This window comes from Cavia porcellus, unplaced genomic scaffold, assembly GCF_034190915.1.
Source record: "Cavia porcellus strain 051 isolate PalLab524CR breed Dunkin Hartley unplaced genomic scaffold, mCavPor4.1 scaffold_23, whole genome shotgun sequence".
Taxonomy (NCBI): Eukaryota; Metazoa; Chordata; class Mammalia; order Rodentia; family Caviidae; genus Cavia; species Cavia porcellus.
The window spans coordinates 52,958,359-52,971,930 of NW_026947506.1; the positions used below are offsets into that span (position 1 = coordinate 52,958,359).

Consider the following 13,572-nt stretch of genomic DNA (forward strand, 5'->3'; position numbering starts at 1 on the left):
GGAGAATCTGAGTCATGAAACGGTTGAGCTGTGTGAAGTAGCTTATTCCGACTTGAAAAGGCCCTTCTGGGCTAGGATGAATAAGGAGAGGAGTTAATAAAGGGAGTCAGTCAAATTCTATGTTTACCATGTAGCAGATACTCTCTTTCGTCTTCCTCTCCGTCTTCCTCTCTGTTTCTCTCTCCCTCTCCCTACCCCGCCCCATGGATTGAATTCAGGCTCTTAAAACGGTTTTTAAATTTTTTTTCCTTTGCAAGTGAGATCTCCACACACGATAAATTGCTCCGGCTTGCTCGAACTTTTGGTCTTCCTGTCTCAGCCTCCTTGAGAGCTGGGTGAACTCCTCTGTGAGGTTCACGCATTACACCATACAGAAGAGGGCAGTGAGGGTGAATGCTCAGAGGTTCCAGCCAGCTCAGACGGAGACAGAGTCGGGATTCAAGCCTGGGCAGGTCTTACTGCACCTTAACTGCAGTTCCCAAAGTCCCCTGTCCCTGCGTGGTGGCCAACAGGGCTGGGAGGGCTGTAAGGTTCCACAGAGAACCCACGGCACTCATGAGCCTGGAGATGGTGACCAGGCTAGAGTGATGTCTGCAGGTGAGAAGAGACTCTGACAGTTAAGGAAGGCCACCAAGGTGGGGGAGGACAAGGACAAGGTGGGGTGTCCAGCTCAGAAGGCAGGGCGAGGACGGTGACCTGGGGAGGCTGGCAAGTGCATGCTTTTGTTCCTTCTCCTTGTCACTCCAGCAAGAGTGACACTTGGACACTTGAAAGTCCATCAGCCCCCTGCTGCCCAGCTCTTGTCTTCCTTGGGCTCATCTTTCTTCCCAACTTTTGTCCGCCCATGGGTTCTGAAGGGCATAGCCACTGTCCTGGCTCTCAGTGGACAGATCATTTGTGAGCTGCTGACCCCGGCTGCATCACTTTCCTAAGCCAGCTTTCTCTCGTCTCTCACATCCTCCATTCTGCTGGCTGTTTCAGTCTGCAAAGGAGAGAGAGAAGCTGTGCTGGAGGACAGTGCTGCGGATGAGAGGAAGGGTCCTCCAGCACCCGGGCTGGGCGGGAAAAGTCAGGGATTGCTTATATCCAGGGTGTGGAAGCTTCTTATGTACAAATGAAACTGGGTGTTCAGCTGCCCCGCAGAGTGCAGTGCGATAAACAGGGCTGCAGTGAGAGGCCGGTGGCTCTGCTGTCTCATGAAGGTTTTCTCCAACAGGAACTGTTCACCCGGTAACAGGACACCAAGAGGGACCACACGGTCACTCACTCTGAGTCTCCTCTGAAAAGTTGTTTTTGCCGCCGATGCTTTAAAGCAGAGTCTTGCCAGAGTGGGACTGGTACTTTCGGGATTTCACCAGAACTCATCTTCTCTTTGCTTCCAATTAGCATTTTTATGCATTGTGCAGGAGTTTGGTTCAGAAAATCAAATAAATCACTTGCTAAGCTTTCTTGCTGAGGTTCCTTGTGAGATGTATCTGTGATTTTCTTTTTCTAGTCAACTCAGTTTTTGCAAAGCCGACTGCAGCTCCTTTGGACACAAGCCAACAGGGCAGGAACTCTTTACCATTCTTAGCTGTGTGTCAGGAATGAATTTTCTGGGTCTCTGAGTATATTTTGCCACCCTTGTTTCCTTTGCCAGTGGCTTTTAGGGAGACAGCTACTTCTCATGCTTAAGGACAAGGTATTTGAGTGGCCTCTAGAGTTTGGCAGCTGTGGAACAGAATCTGGTTGAGCATGAAGCAGAGGATGAAGCTGGGGTCACCCCTCCAACCTGTGCTGGGACTCCAGCTCTGAGCTGCTCTCTCCACATCCAGCCTGCTGGGCGCAAAGGCGTAGCATTCAGCAGAGCTTCCCATTTAGTCATTTGCCCCAGGCCAGGAGTCTGGTCCTCACCAGGAGTCTAAGAAAGGCCTCACGACCCCGAACTGAGCCTGCTCCTCCACATCAGCATGCCTGCAGGACCAACCCCCTTGAGCACCATGCTAACAATTAAACACTCAACCTGGGACGCATTGGCTTTAGGAGTAAAATATCAGAAACACCTCTGTGCACTCTTCTGCCAGCTGAGGGTGCATAGGATCGCTGTGTACTCTTGGCAGTGTTGCCGAGCTGAGGTCCCCAGATGTGAGACCCTGGTCTCAGGGTTTTGGGATCAGAAGCAGCTCTTCACTTCCTGAAATGCACACACTTGCGTCCACATCTGGATCCAATGCCCCGTCTACTGGAAGATGTATTTTTAAAATAGATTTGATCCCTTTTTAAAATTTTGAGTGTGAACTGTGGTGTCCTTCTCATTACTTACACCCCCTTTTTGGCCCCGGATCGTGGCTCTGACTGACCTCTCTTTTGTCAGGAAGTGGACAGGAGCTTGTTATACACGGGCCCTCCGTGTGAACACAGCGGGATCAGAAGAGAAAGGAGTTTGACTCCTTTGGTGCCTACACTTAGCAGCTGCAGCTCTGCCATCTGTGAAAGCAATTTATGTTTGTTGACTGTGTAGTGTCTCTTCTCTCTTCCCACCCCAAGTCACCTGAGGTCTGGCCAGTTAGCAGAAGATAGTCTGCCCCAAGCCTTGCCATATCCTTTTCTTTTTATGAACATCTTAGCAACATCATTCTGCTATGAGATGGATTTCAATGATCAAGAACGATTCGAAATAGGTTAAGTGTCATAGGTTAAGTGTTCAGAGCGTGTCCACCCTGCCTGGGAAACCTTAGCATCCATCATAATCCGTGCTGCCCAAGGAGGGGTCCAGAGGATGCTGCTCTCAATTCCCATTGTAACTTACAGGGAAACTTTCACAGTGTCTGAGACCCTGATGTCCTACAAATGGAGGAGGAGGATGTCCTCACATTCCTCGCCGCAGAAGCCCACTTAGGCAGCACTGACCTGGCTTTCCAGATGGAGCAGTACATCCACAAAAGGAAAAGTGACGGGGTCTCCAGCATGAATCAGAAGCGGACCTGGGAGAAGCCTCTGCTGGCAGCTCGAGTCTTAGCCACCATCGAAAATCCTGCGGACCTCAGTGTCACATCCTCTAGGAAGACCGGCCAGCAGACCGTGCTGAAGTTTGCCCACCGCCCCTGAAGCTACTCTCCAGGGACCTTCCCTAACCAGATCCAGGCAGCCTTCTGAGATCGCCCACCTTCCTGTGGGTGCTAATCCCAGGGCAGACCTCTTACTCTCAGGGAGGCGTCTTATGTCAACCATTGCCCTGCATCCTCTGCACTGTGTGGACACCACCAATCCATGCAACAGTGAGGGCTCTCACTCAGGGGGTCTCATCTGGTGAGTGCTGGCCCAGGAAGTGATGTGCATGCATGGCACCATTTCCTGTGCACACCGGTGGGAAGTCATGCCTGACCTTTACTTATGCAGGGTCCTGAAGAAACTGAGAAGGGAGAGCAGGTTGCTGCTGAATAGGCAGTGATGAGGAGGAATTTCAGGGCGAATGGACTGCACCAGCTCCCAAGTTCACTGCTGCTCAGCCTGAGGCTGCAGACTGGTCTGAGGGTGTGTGAGTGCCTTCTGTGTCCACTCAGCCATTCCTTACTGAAGATCGGAGTGCAGAGGCAGCCACAGAAGGCTGGTCTGCAGCTCCGACTAGGCAGGCCATGGAGCGGGTAGGAACCATTGCTGAGTGGTATTGAACTGCTCTGCAGACACTTTAGCAAAATGGGAATGAGGCTGACAGAAAGCAAAACACCAATTAAAAAGAAAAAAGATCCATCATAATCCACATGCTGTGCCCTGGCTGTACCATTGCAGGCTCAACTACTCATAGAATTCCCTCATCTATGCCTGCGCGTGCAAGAACTCAGCCTCCCACTGGCTCCTTTGTTCAGAGATTCCATTGGGGTCATTGCTATCAGAGGCTTCCCAGTCAATTTCGCATCTTTCCCAGGAGGCCAGCGTGAGATAATACAAGTGACAGCTGTGCAGTGCATGCCATGGGGGTCAAAGTGCTTTTTCTGCATTTTCTCACTTAATAGTAATGACCATCCCCATTGCGCAAATGAGGAGAGACTCAGGAAGCTCAGATGCCCTTCACAACCAAAGGTGGAGTCCGAGTCCAGCCTCAGGAGCTACATGGCCCCATTCCTGAGCAGCCAGGAGCTTTTGGAGGACAGCTGCAAGCAGGCCTGTGTCCCAGGACGCGTGGCTGGAAGGGATGCTCTAGCAAAGGCTCCATCTTGGCAGCCATCAGAACCTCTGATACCCGGCTCCAAGATGCAGTTTGGGTTTCTGCCTCTTAGGAATGGAAGGAAAGGAGCCAGAGATAGCAGGACCTCATGCAATTTGCTCTTCTCTCCCACCTTATGTGATGAATTCCTTGGTGTGAGAAAGGCTGTGAGTCTGGCTGCTGGGCCTGACCGGGAAGCTGGTTGTGTTTGTTTTCTCATATGTTCTTCTGTGACCTCCCGCGTTGGCGTTAGGGTGTTTCTGGGAATCAGAAAGCTGGGGAGTCTGCCCCAGGGTGCTCCGACCCCTGTGTCAAGGAACCCAGGCTTTGCACTGATTACAGTGCAGGGTTCCTACCCAGCTTCAGGCTTTTCCCAAGAGGATGGGAACTGATGATCAGGCAGGCTTCCTCCTGCCTGTGGTTTGTTCTAAGGAGATTTTGCATGAAGATGTTTTCTTCTAGAAGTTTTCTTTTCATGAGTATTTATAAAGAAAATACCATGCTTGATGCATGTATGTCCAGCTGCTTTATTGGATGTGTTTGAATGAGTAACTGTTCGTTATTATGACATCTGACAGGGGAATTCTAATGACCGAACTTGCTCTCCACACAGCAACCTAGCAAAGGAAGTGAAAGGAGCCCTGCTTTTCAGAGGAACATTTGCTGCACAGAAACGCAACTCAGTGGGTGACCAAAGGCCGAAGGGAGCTGGTTGGCTTGGTCTTGTCCTGTGTACCCAGTGTCTTGATTAAGTCACATCTGCCCCTTGTCCTGCAGATCCTGCAGCAAGTGTTGAACCACAGGCTGACCCAGAAGACCTGAAAGTGCAGGTCTATTGATACAATCAGTCCTCGATTTCTTTATGCCACTTGCTATCCCAAGCTGAGGTCCCTTTTCTCAGCAACACTTCTATGTGTTACCTAATGTTTAGTTTTTATTTGATTTTTAATTTTTTCAGACAGCAGAAAGGAATGAGCACAAGTGAATTGAAGACAAACTATAGAAGAAATCGTAAATAAATCACATGTACGATGCAGACGTGTTTGTGTGTGCACGCATAGAGATTCACATGTGCTTTCTTGTGTTTTTGTACTTATGTTCACTTCTATGCATGTTATAACTGTGTGAGAGTTTGAATGCATCCCTGTTAGTGCGGATGTACACGTGTATATGTACGTGTACCTGCGGGCACAGATGAGAATGGACAATCTGTGGCTCCTCTCTGTATTCTATTTGATTGTGCTACTGTCTCCTTTGAAGAGCAGATCTGGGAGATGCACTTTGGTTTCCACGAGATGGATGGACTTTCTGCTGCAGTTCCCTTCTCATCTTATTTCTCATCTTCTCCTCAGACTTGCTGGCTTGTATCTCCAGATGTTTATCTCTGTCAGATCTCCCAGTACCCAGCTGTTCCCAGCTCCAGTATCTCTCCAAAGTACCCAGCTGTTCCCAGCTCCCCAGCTCTTTTGTGCCCTGGGAACAGGCACTGGGGACTCATTACCAGGCATCTGCGCTCTCTTTCTATCCCCAGATGCATGACAGGCATGTGTAGCCCTCTGTCAGGATTTGATAGAAAAGCTTTCACTTCTCTGGGAAAAACTCAGTGATACTTTGATTATTGGCAAGTGTTTTACATTGCAGTTACCACTGTGCTGAGACATCCCTACCTTTGGGAACAGCTGCCCTCCAGGTGGGGGGAGATTGTCAGAGGCTGCCGTCCACCCAGCTGTGGTTGACAGCTCCACACCCCCATGTCCACCTTGAGGGCTCTTGGAGAAGTCTTGGCTGCCCCTGGGTCACAGATCTAATTGTCTCTAGGAGCATGATGCTTCCAGCTTGTGGTCTTCTTAGGAGGGAGTTAGATGAGAACTCAGAGCTGAGTGTAGGTGGCTGTGACCCACTGAACTCCATGCAGCAGAAGTAAGAGAATCACTCAGGAAAGAGGTGACGGTCCCAGGCATTTTGGTACACACTCTCGGTCTCTTTTTCTGATTATATTTCATTCTCCTCCTGAAGAGAGTGGGGAAAAAGGCACTGTCTTGATTACTTTTCTCTCTTTGCTGGCACAAAATACCCGACACCAAAAATTAGAAAAGAAGAGTTTATTTCACTCAAAGTTTGTGGAGGTTTCCGCCCACAAGCAGCTGGCTCCAAGGCAGGGCGGCATGGCAGAGGGGCAGCACTTCAAGGTAGCAGAAGACAGCAAAAGCAGCCAGAGCCAAAGCAGGGGGAGAGCAAGCCTCTTTTCCTCCCTGGTATTGTACACAGGTCACCCCTTCACCCCAGGGCGGCTGTAGCACTCATAAAATCTCTGTGCCCCTCCTCTTGCACAGGATGAAGATGTTTACAAAGTAAAAGCCCTGGCTTCCTGCTGAGTCTCTCAGTTAAACCTCTAAACTTCTCAAGTTGACACAATGTATCGACACTTTCATTTTTCACTGTTATGATTAAGATAGCACAGGTTCTTATGACAGATGGAAAGACAGAAGAAATGACCTTTGGTTCGGCTGCTGCTGTGGGATCCCAGACCTTTGCTTTAATGGAAGCTTGCAGACTCCATTTCCAATCCCTTGGAATAGGTCAGCCCAGGGTGTCCACCCTAAGGATCTACTGGCTTGGGCATGTAGTGGCAGCAGAGCGGGTGCCAGTCAGTGACTGTGGAGACTTGGGTCTCACTTTGGGGGATGGAGCTGGTGCCCCTTGAGAGGCAGATGTGAGTCTGCTCATGCGGGCCCTTCTGCTCCTGCTGGGTGTAGGGCATGAGGCTGGGAGAGCAGAGCCTGGGGGGTGGGGTTTGCAGGTTCTGAGGACTCCCTTCAGCTTTCGTTCCAGGGCTGTACATGCAGCAGCCCTCTCAGGTCCTCAGCTGCCCTGCTTTCTGATGCTGACCTGTCCTCAGGCTGGAAGTGGCCCCACCTTGGTCCAACCCCTCCATTGATGCCCTCGCTTTCCCCATCCCAAGTGTGTGCTCACCAAGGTCACAGGTCCTCCTTGCAGTTCTTACCTGTGCCAGTGTGGTCTATAGCCCTGGTGCTTTCCAGGGAACTCAGCCCAGGGCCCTGCCCTTGACAACCTTTTGAACCCTGGACTCACTGTGGGCTCAGAAAGCCCTTCAAGATGTCATCTGTCACCCCATGTTGTGCAGAGCTTGAATGAGGACTCCACAGCTTGCATAAGCTGGTCCCTCCGCCACCATCCCCAAGCCCTGCCCTGACACCTCCTCATGCCCCTTAGCTTGTGCCGCTGCCCAGAAACTCTTCTCCAGGTGACTTGTGGCTATGTTCTTTAATCTCTGAAAACCCACCACTCCTGTCTCAGCTCTTCTGAGTGGATGTTCCCTGACTCAACCGATGTGAAGAGACGTTGACTGACAAGTCCCATGGGTGCTGTTTTGTCCAGAGTGTGGTCCTCCCACATCCTTGTCCTCAGATGGTCATCCCCTAGGGAAGGCCAGCTGCTGTGACATAGCTGAGGACTATTTCCCAGTGCACAACCATGGCGCACATGAGATGGGCTAACCACAGACCTCTGGTTGGCCAGGCTCAAAGCTTTGGGATGGTTCAGTCTCCAAGGCTATATGATACACATCTAGGAGAATATAGGGACACAAACTGTAAGCATACTGATGAGAATATTACTCAGACAACACAGGGCACAGTGAAAACCTTCAGGTGATGTTGACTATGCTATATCTACAATATCTGTCAATGCATCCATGGTCTTTAACCCAGGAATTCTCACCCCAGAAATAGACACTAAGAAGGAAAACAGGGAAAAACATTCTTGGAGCAGAAGGTGTGACCCTTGCACCACTGACTAGGAAACAAGCCTAAGTTCCAACTACAGGAAAAGGTCCTTAGAATTGCGATGGGCCACCTATGAAATATTATTTCCATCCTTGTTCTGTTGTGGCCATTATTAAATGACAAGCATGGAAAGTATTATTAGACACGAAATAATGCTTCTGCTGGAACATTAGTGTTAAAAAAAGCAGACACTCAGTGTTTGCTCAGTCTATTTAGTCTGTGACTCTAAATCCATAAATATTCAGTATTTTTGCCATTTAAATTTGTGTGGGCCTAACAAGTAAGCGTACCACATTGAAAATTCATACCCGTGTGTATGTTCAGTTATGAACAACAAATGATTTTTGATAGTTATGTTTTTTCATTTATATGTGCATAATCACACACATACCTATATGTAATCTGTTATTTATCTCTGTCAGATGACTGGATTAAGAAAAATCACCGAAAATTTTATAGGACTTTTGTTCAGCAAAGGCTTTATGTGGAATTAATTTTCCTCTTCTATAGTTTTTGTCTTCCAAATTTGTTCTTATGAATGCGCACTACTTTTTTTAAAAATGAAAACAATGTATTGTTGTTAAAGTATTTTACCCACCATTGCACATTTATGACCCTTCAGACTTTGTAAAACTTGGACTGCAATTTAAATAAAAATAGCCATGGCCAAGACAATGGGCATGTTTTCCCTCTGGCAGTCACACAATGAGAACACATTTGACAGGCAGCCCAGGACATTCCAAGTGAACCAACAGCAGGAAACACACTCAGGCTGAGATCATTGTAAGTCTCTAGATGACAATTTGTTCTAAGTTTCGAAAGCGAACCTAACCGAGTATGATTTGGCTACGAGATTCGAATGTTAAATAACTGTTGAAAGCCACATTTCCCCGGGGCTGGACACACTTTTGCTGCAGGCGAGTGTGGCTCCAGTGTCTGCATTTGATGTTTGTAGTCCTTGCCCAGGAGCTCTGGGACAGCAGAGGTTCACCAGGAGATCCTGGTGCCTAGCATACTCTATCTAGGTGCCTGCGATATTTTTCCCATTCTCATACTAACAACCTTCTACACGGGTGACGTTTTCTCCTATTGTAAAACAGAAAACTAGAGTAAAGAGATGCTAAGCCACTTCCCAGATGGTGATTATGACCAATGAAATAGCACAGATAGAGCAACACTCCTCCAGAGGTTGACGGGTGTAGTTGACAAAGGTGGCACCCGCTGTGTCTAGCCCAAGCGAACCTTAAGGTGTACAGACGGCAGTGTCTCCTGAACAGGGGTCCCCGTGGATAAGTTGGTCCATCGAGGGTGGAGGGTGGGTTTGTTGGAATAGAGGATTTGTTCTTTGTTACCATGGTGCTTTGTGACAGAGGCTGAGAGATTCCATCTGACATGGGAGAAAGAACTTTCACCCCAGGGAAGAAGAGGTTACTAGGCAGAGTGGGGGAATAGTACTTCACTTAGAGAAAAAAGAACTACAAGACTTCATTGCCCCTGGGCTCTGGATTAGAGCTTCAGATGCACGACAGAGGTGCAGCCTCCATGGGTACAGTCTCTAGCCTGGCAGGGTGCTTCCTGTCTGTGACTGCGTCCTCTGAGGCCACCGTGGGGGCTGGCACTTCGATTTCTCCTGACCTTGTCTGCGTTTCCTTCAAGCCAGCTCTGTCCCCAGCACAGATCTATACCTCACCCACCCTGCGCTTGGAAACGGAAAGCATTTTAGGAGATCCAGGCAGTCCAGGGGAACCACTGTTTGTTGCTTGTGTTCTTTCTGGAATGTTTTCCATTGTGAGCTGAACAGTAAGCCATAATAAAAAGATGGCTTGTATCCATCTTCCCAACCTCTTGACCTAGATTTTGGGGGAAAGTAGCTCAGGCCTTCAAATTGCCCATCGGTGGGTCCCAGCTAATCCAAACTGTGTCCTTGTGCAGTTACTGTGTCCCCTGGGCAGATTTCTTCTCCAAGCCAGCATGTCCTGCCTCAACATGGAAGCTTGGGTTTTATCTGTCCATCCTAGCCAGATACCCTGAAAGCAGTGTACTCCCTGTACAACTGGACATACTGACCTTAGATGGTGGAAGACTGAGTTTATAACAGAAGCAAGAAAAATTTCTGAAAATAACATGTTTTAAGAGGGGCTAAGAGAAAATACACTGGGATGTTTCAAGGCTCATGGGGCAAATTTTGTGTTTTCTAGTAACAATCTTGAAGAGAAGTGGACCTCTGAAGAGATAGCCTGGCTAATTCAATCATTCCTTCGTTTATTGGGCACCTACTCTCTGCCAGGATCTGTGCTGCACTGAGGATCTGGGAACTAACATAGCAGGTGCTGTTGATAGGGAGGATCTTCTAACTTGTGGCCCATTGGCCTGGCATCTGAGTCTACACACACACACACACACACACACACACACACACACACACCCACATACACGTGTGTATGTGGGTGTGTGTGTGTGTGTGTGTGTGTGTGCACATGTGTCTTTCTCCAAAAGATTGGGGTATTTTATGAAATGTTATGGGTTCAGAGGAGCAGGCTGGGGTAGGAGGATTGGTCCTGTCTGGTATGCAGCTTAGTTTGGAGCAGAAACAAGGCAAACAAAAATAATCAATGCACATTGTTTTTCTTTCTTCTGTTCTCCTTTGTGGTACTCTTCTTTCTCCTAAGGGCGTACGTGGAAAAAGTTAGAACACAACAAAAATGTTGACAGAGTAGTCAATCACTGAGAGAAGGAAACGGAATTCTAAACTGAGAAAGGGAGAAAGTAAAGCTGGGAAAAATTTTGTAAGGTAGAAGGCATGATGTCCACCCAGGGAAATTTTCTGAAATTCTAGTTTAGGAAATAGTTAATTCCACAGATCAAGCAATTTGCTTTAGTGGAGTGAATTAGGGTTATCTGCTTAAGTGGATTTCTTTACTGTGGCATTTCTTCATCATTTTAGATGCTAAAATGAAGTACTATATCTCAAGAGAAGGATAGAATCATATGTGATATTTCTTACATTTTGACAATAGCATAGATTCTCTTTTTAAAGTGTTTGGAGCATCTCATAGGACCGGAGTTTTGTGAGAGATCACAGTAAGGCAGATGCACCAAACTTGCTACTGTCCTGATTCAAAGGTGGTGATGTGCATTGGGCTGGTGAGTGGCCAAGGGTGCTTGAAACACTCCTTGTCATGCCTGGAAGAGCAAAGAGGGACTCATAATCTCAAGAAAGTGTAGTAACCCAAGCATAGCAATGAGGCAAGGAATGAAAAGGAGAAGACAGGAAGCAAGCCAAGGAGAAGCTAGGGTGAATGGTGATGATGGGGTTGGGGAGGATGGTGGAAAGGCAGAGGGAATGATGACAGCCATAGTGATCATGGTGATGGCTGATAATTGGGAGGACCACTGTGATGGGCATCATGGATGGGTGGTGGTGATGGGGTTGATGACTGTGGGCACGGTGGTCATGACTATGCAGGCAATGACAGTGCTGCTGCAGTGATGGAGATGCTGGTGATGATGAGGAAGATGATGGTGATGAGGATGAAGGTCATGGAGACAAAGGTGATATGATGGCAGGAGGGGTGGCAGTGCTGATTGTGGAGATCGTGGTGATGGTGGTGCTGAAGGGGATGACGATCTTGAAGATCATGGAGCCGAAGGTGACACCAGTGATCATAATGATGATGAGGCTGGTGACGGTTATGGTGGCAATGGTAGTGATGATGCCAGTGACCCTGCTCATGCAAACGAAGGTGAAGATGTTAATGATGACAGTGACAATGGCAGAATTGATGACACTAAGATTGCATGAAAACACGGTGAGTTAAGGTAAGCAGGGGGCACTTGGAGCAGTGCTGTGTGTACTGAGCAGTGACTGTGGTGTGGTAGCTCCTAACCAAAGCACTTCATAAGTGAAGCGGGTCTGAATGTGTGGTCCTCAAGGTCAGGGTGGTCACCTCACCCTGACTTAGCAGATGGGCAAAAGAAAACTTCAAGTATTTTTTTTTTTTTTTTGCTTAGTCTTGCAACTAGCATTGGAGTCCCCATTTTGTACAACTCTACCCTGCCCCAAAGCTCCACCCATATATGCAGTAGTTTCTTTATGCCACACAGTGCTAAATGTTTTCATGTATCACTGCCCAAGATAGCGTTGTGCAAACTGTGCTGTTATTCCTAATTTGTAGAGGAAAAGCAGAGTCTGATACTGTGAAACAAATTGCCCAATGTCATCCAGCTGATAACAGTCAGAGCCCAGTGCTGCACTCAAAAAGTTTCATAAACCAATGCCTTGGCTCCAAGGTCAGTGACTTCTGTACTTTAGGTTCCAGGAGACACTGATGACCCGGCAAGTTGGGAGGAGGTAGGAAGTAAGTACGTGTGTTCTGCAGAGCAATGCATGGTCAGCTTCCAACAAGCACAGGCAAAGAGCCCGAGGTCAAACTTCCTATGAAAGCTTTTAGGGATCTGAATTATTTTTTCATGATTTTTTTATTTCTTGGGTTAGGGTTAGGGTTAGATTGCATAAGGGGAAGAGCAATCCAGGTGGAAGAAAGTGCATGTGAAGACTTAGATGCACGAAAGATGTTTCAGTGTTTGGTAAACAACCACAAATTAGAGCTAAGGGTGGTGAGACTTCCACAGGAAGTTCCAGCTTCGTATCATCTAGGGGGAAAATAGGAGGATGTAAGAAGCTCAGACCAAGGTGCTACAGCAGGGCCCAGGTTACCAAATGGGAGCATAGGCTTCCCTGTGCTACCCAGGGACAGTGTTGGTTCTCTTTTGTCTAGTTTTGAATTGCTTGGGGTGCGTAAGCCTTGGAAACGGCTTGGGCCAGTCTGCTTCCCAGAAGACAGTCCTGCAGGTGCATAGGTAAGTGATGTTTCCTGGGATATGAGCACATGTGGAGGTACCACACACTACAGTCAAAGTTAGAGGTCTCAGAGGGGCAGCAGATGGAGGTCTCTGAGACATGAGGGGTTAAGTGGGACATCTCCATGGATCCTGGCAGCTTTAGCCTTCTACCATCTCTAAGATCTGAGGCCAGAGTCAAAGATGTGCAAACTCTTCCAACAGGAAGTCTCCAGTTTCATTTCTCCCTGCAATAGATAAGTTATAATTACTTGGCTATAAAAAGTACGATAGAAAAAATATTTTAAAAAGCCTACAAGTACATCTCAAGGTCTCATATCATGGATGAAATACTGCTCAGAATCATGATTTTGCAAGCAAAAGAAGACTTAAATGTTCGTTTTCTTCTTTTTGTGGGATCATGCAGATGATAGAACAGTCATTTTGTTGAATAAGCCAAAGTTTGGTGAGTCTGACTCCCATGCCTACAACCATACACCTAGAGGAATACTTCTTACTCTTGGGAAATTTCTGGATCTCAGAACAGCATATTGTAAATAAAACAGGGCATTCAGTTCTTTGATTTCCTTTCTTAGAGACTTGCGAATTAGTGGAATGAGTTTTGAGATGGTAATAATTTGGTATCAAAACTTAATCTTCCAACTTGCTACTCTGTCACTGAGTTAGTCACTTTCTTATTCATGGGACAGAATATGTGATACTTGCAACCCAAAGAAGGAGAGG

General features: G+C 47.6%; 1 pseudogene; it reads left to right on the plus strand.

The window, feature by feature from the left end:
• Nucleotides 1-587: 587 nt before the first annotated feature.
• Nucleotides 588-3,650, plus strand: LOC100714833 (small ribosomal subunit protein uS2-like; annotated as a pseudogene).
• Nucleotides 3,651-13,572: the final 9,922 nt, after the last annotated feature.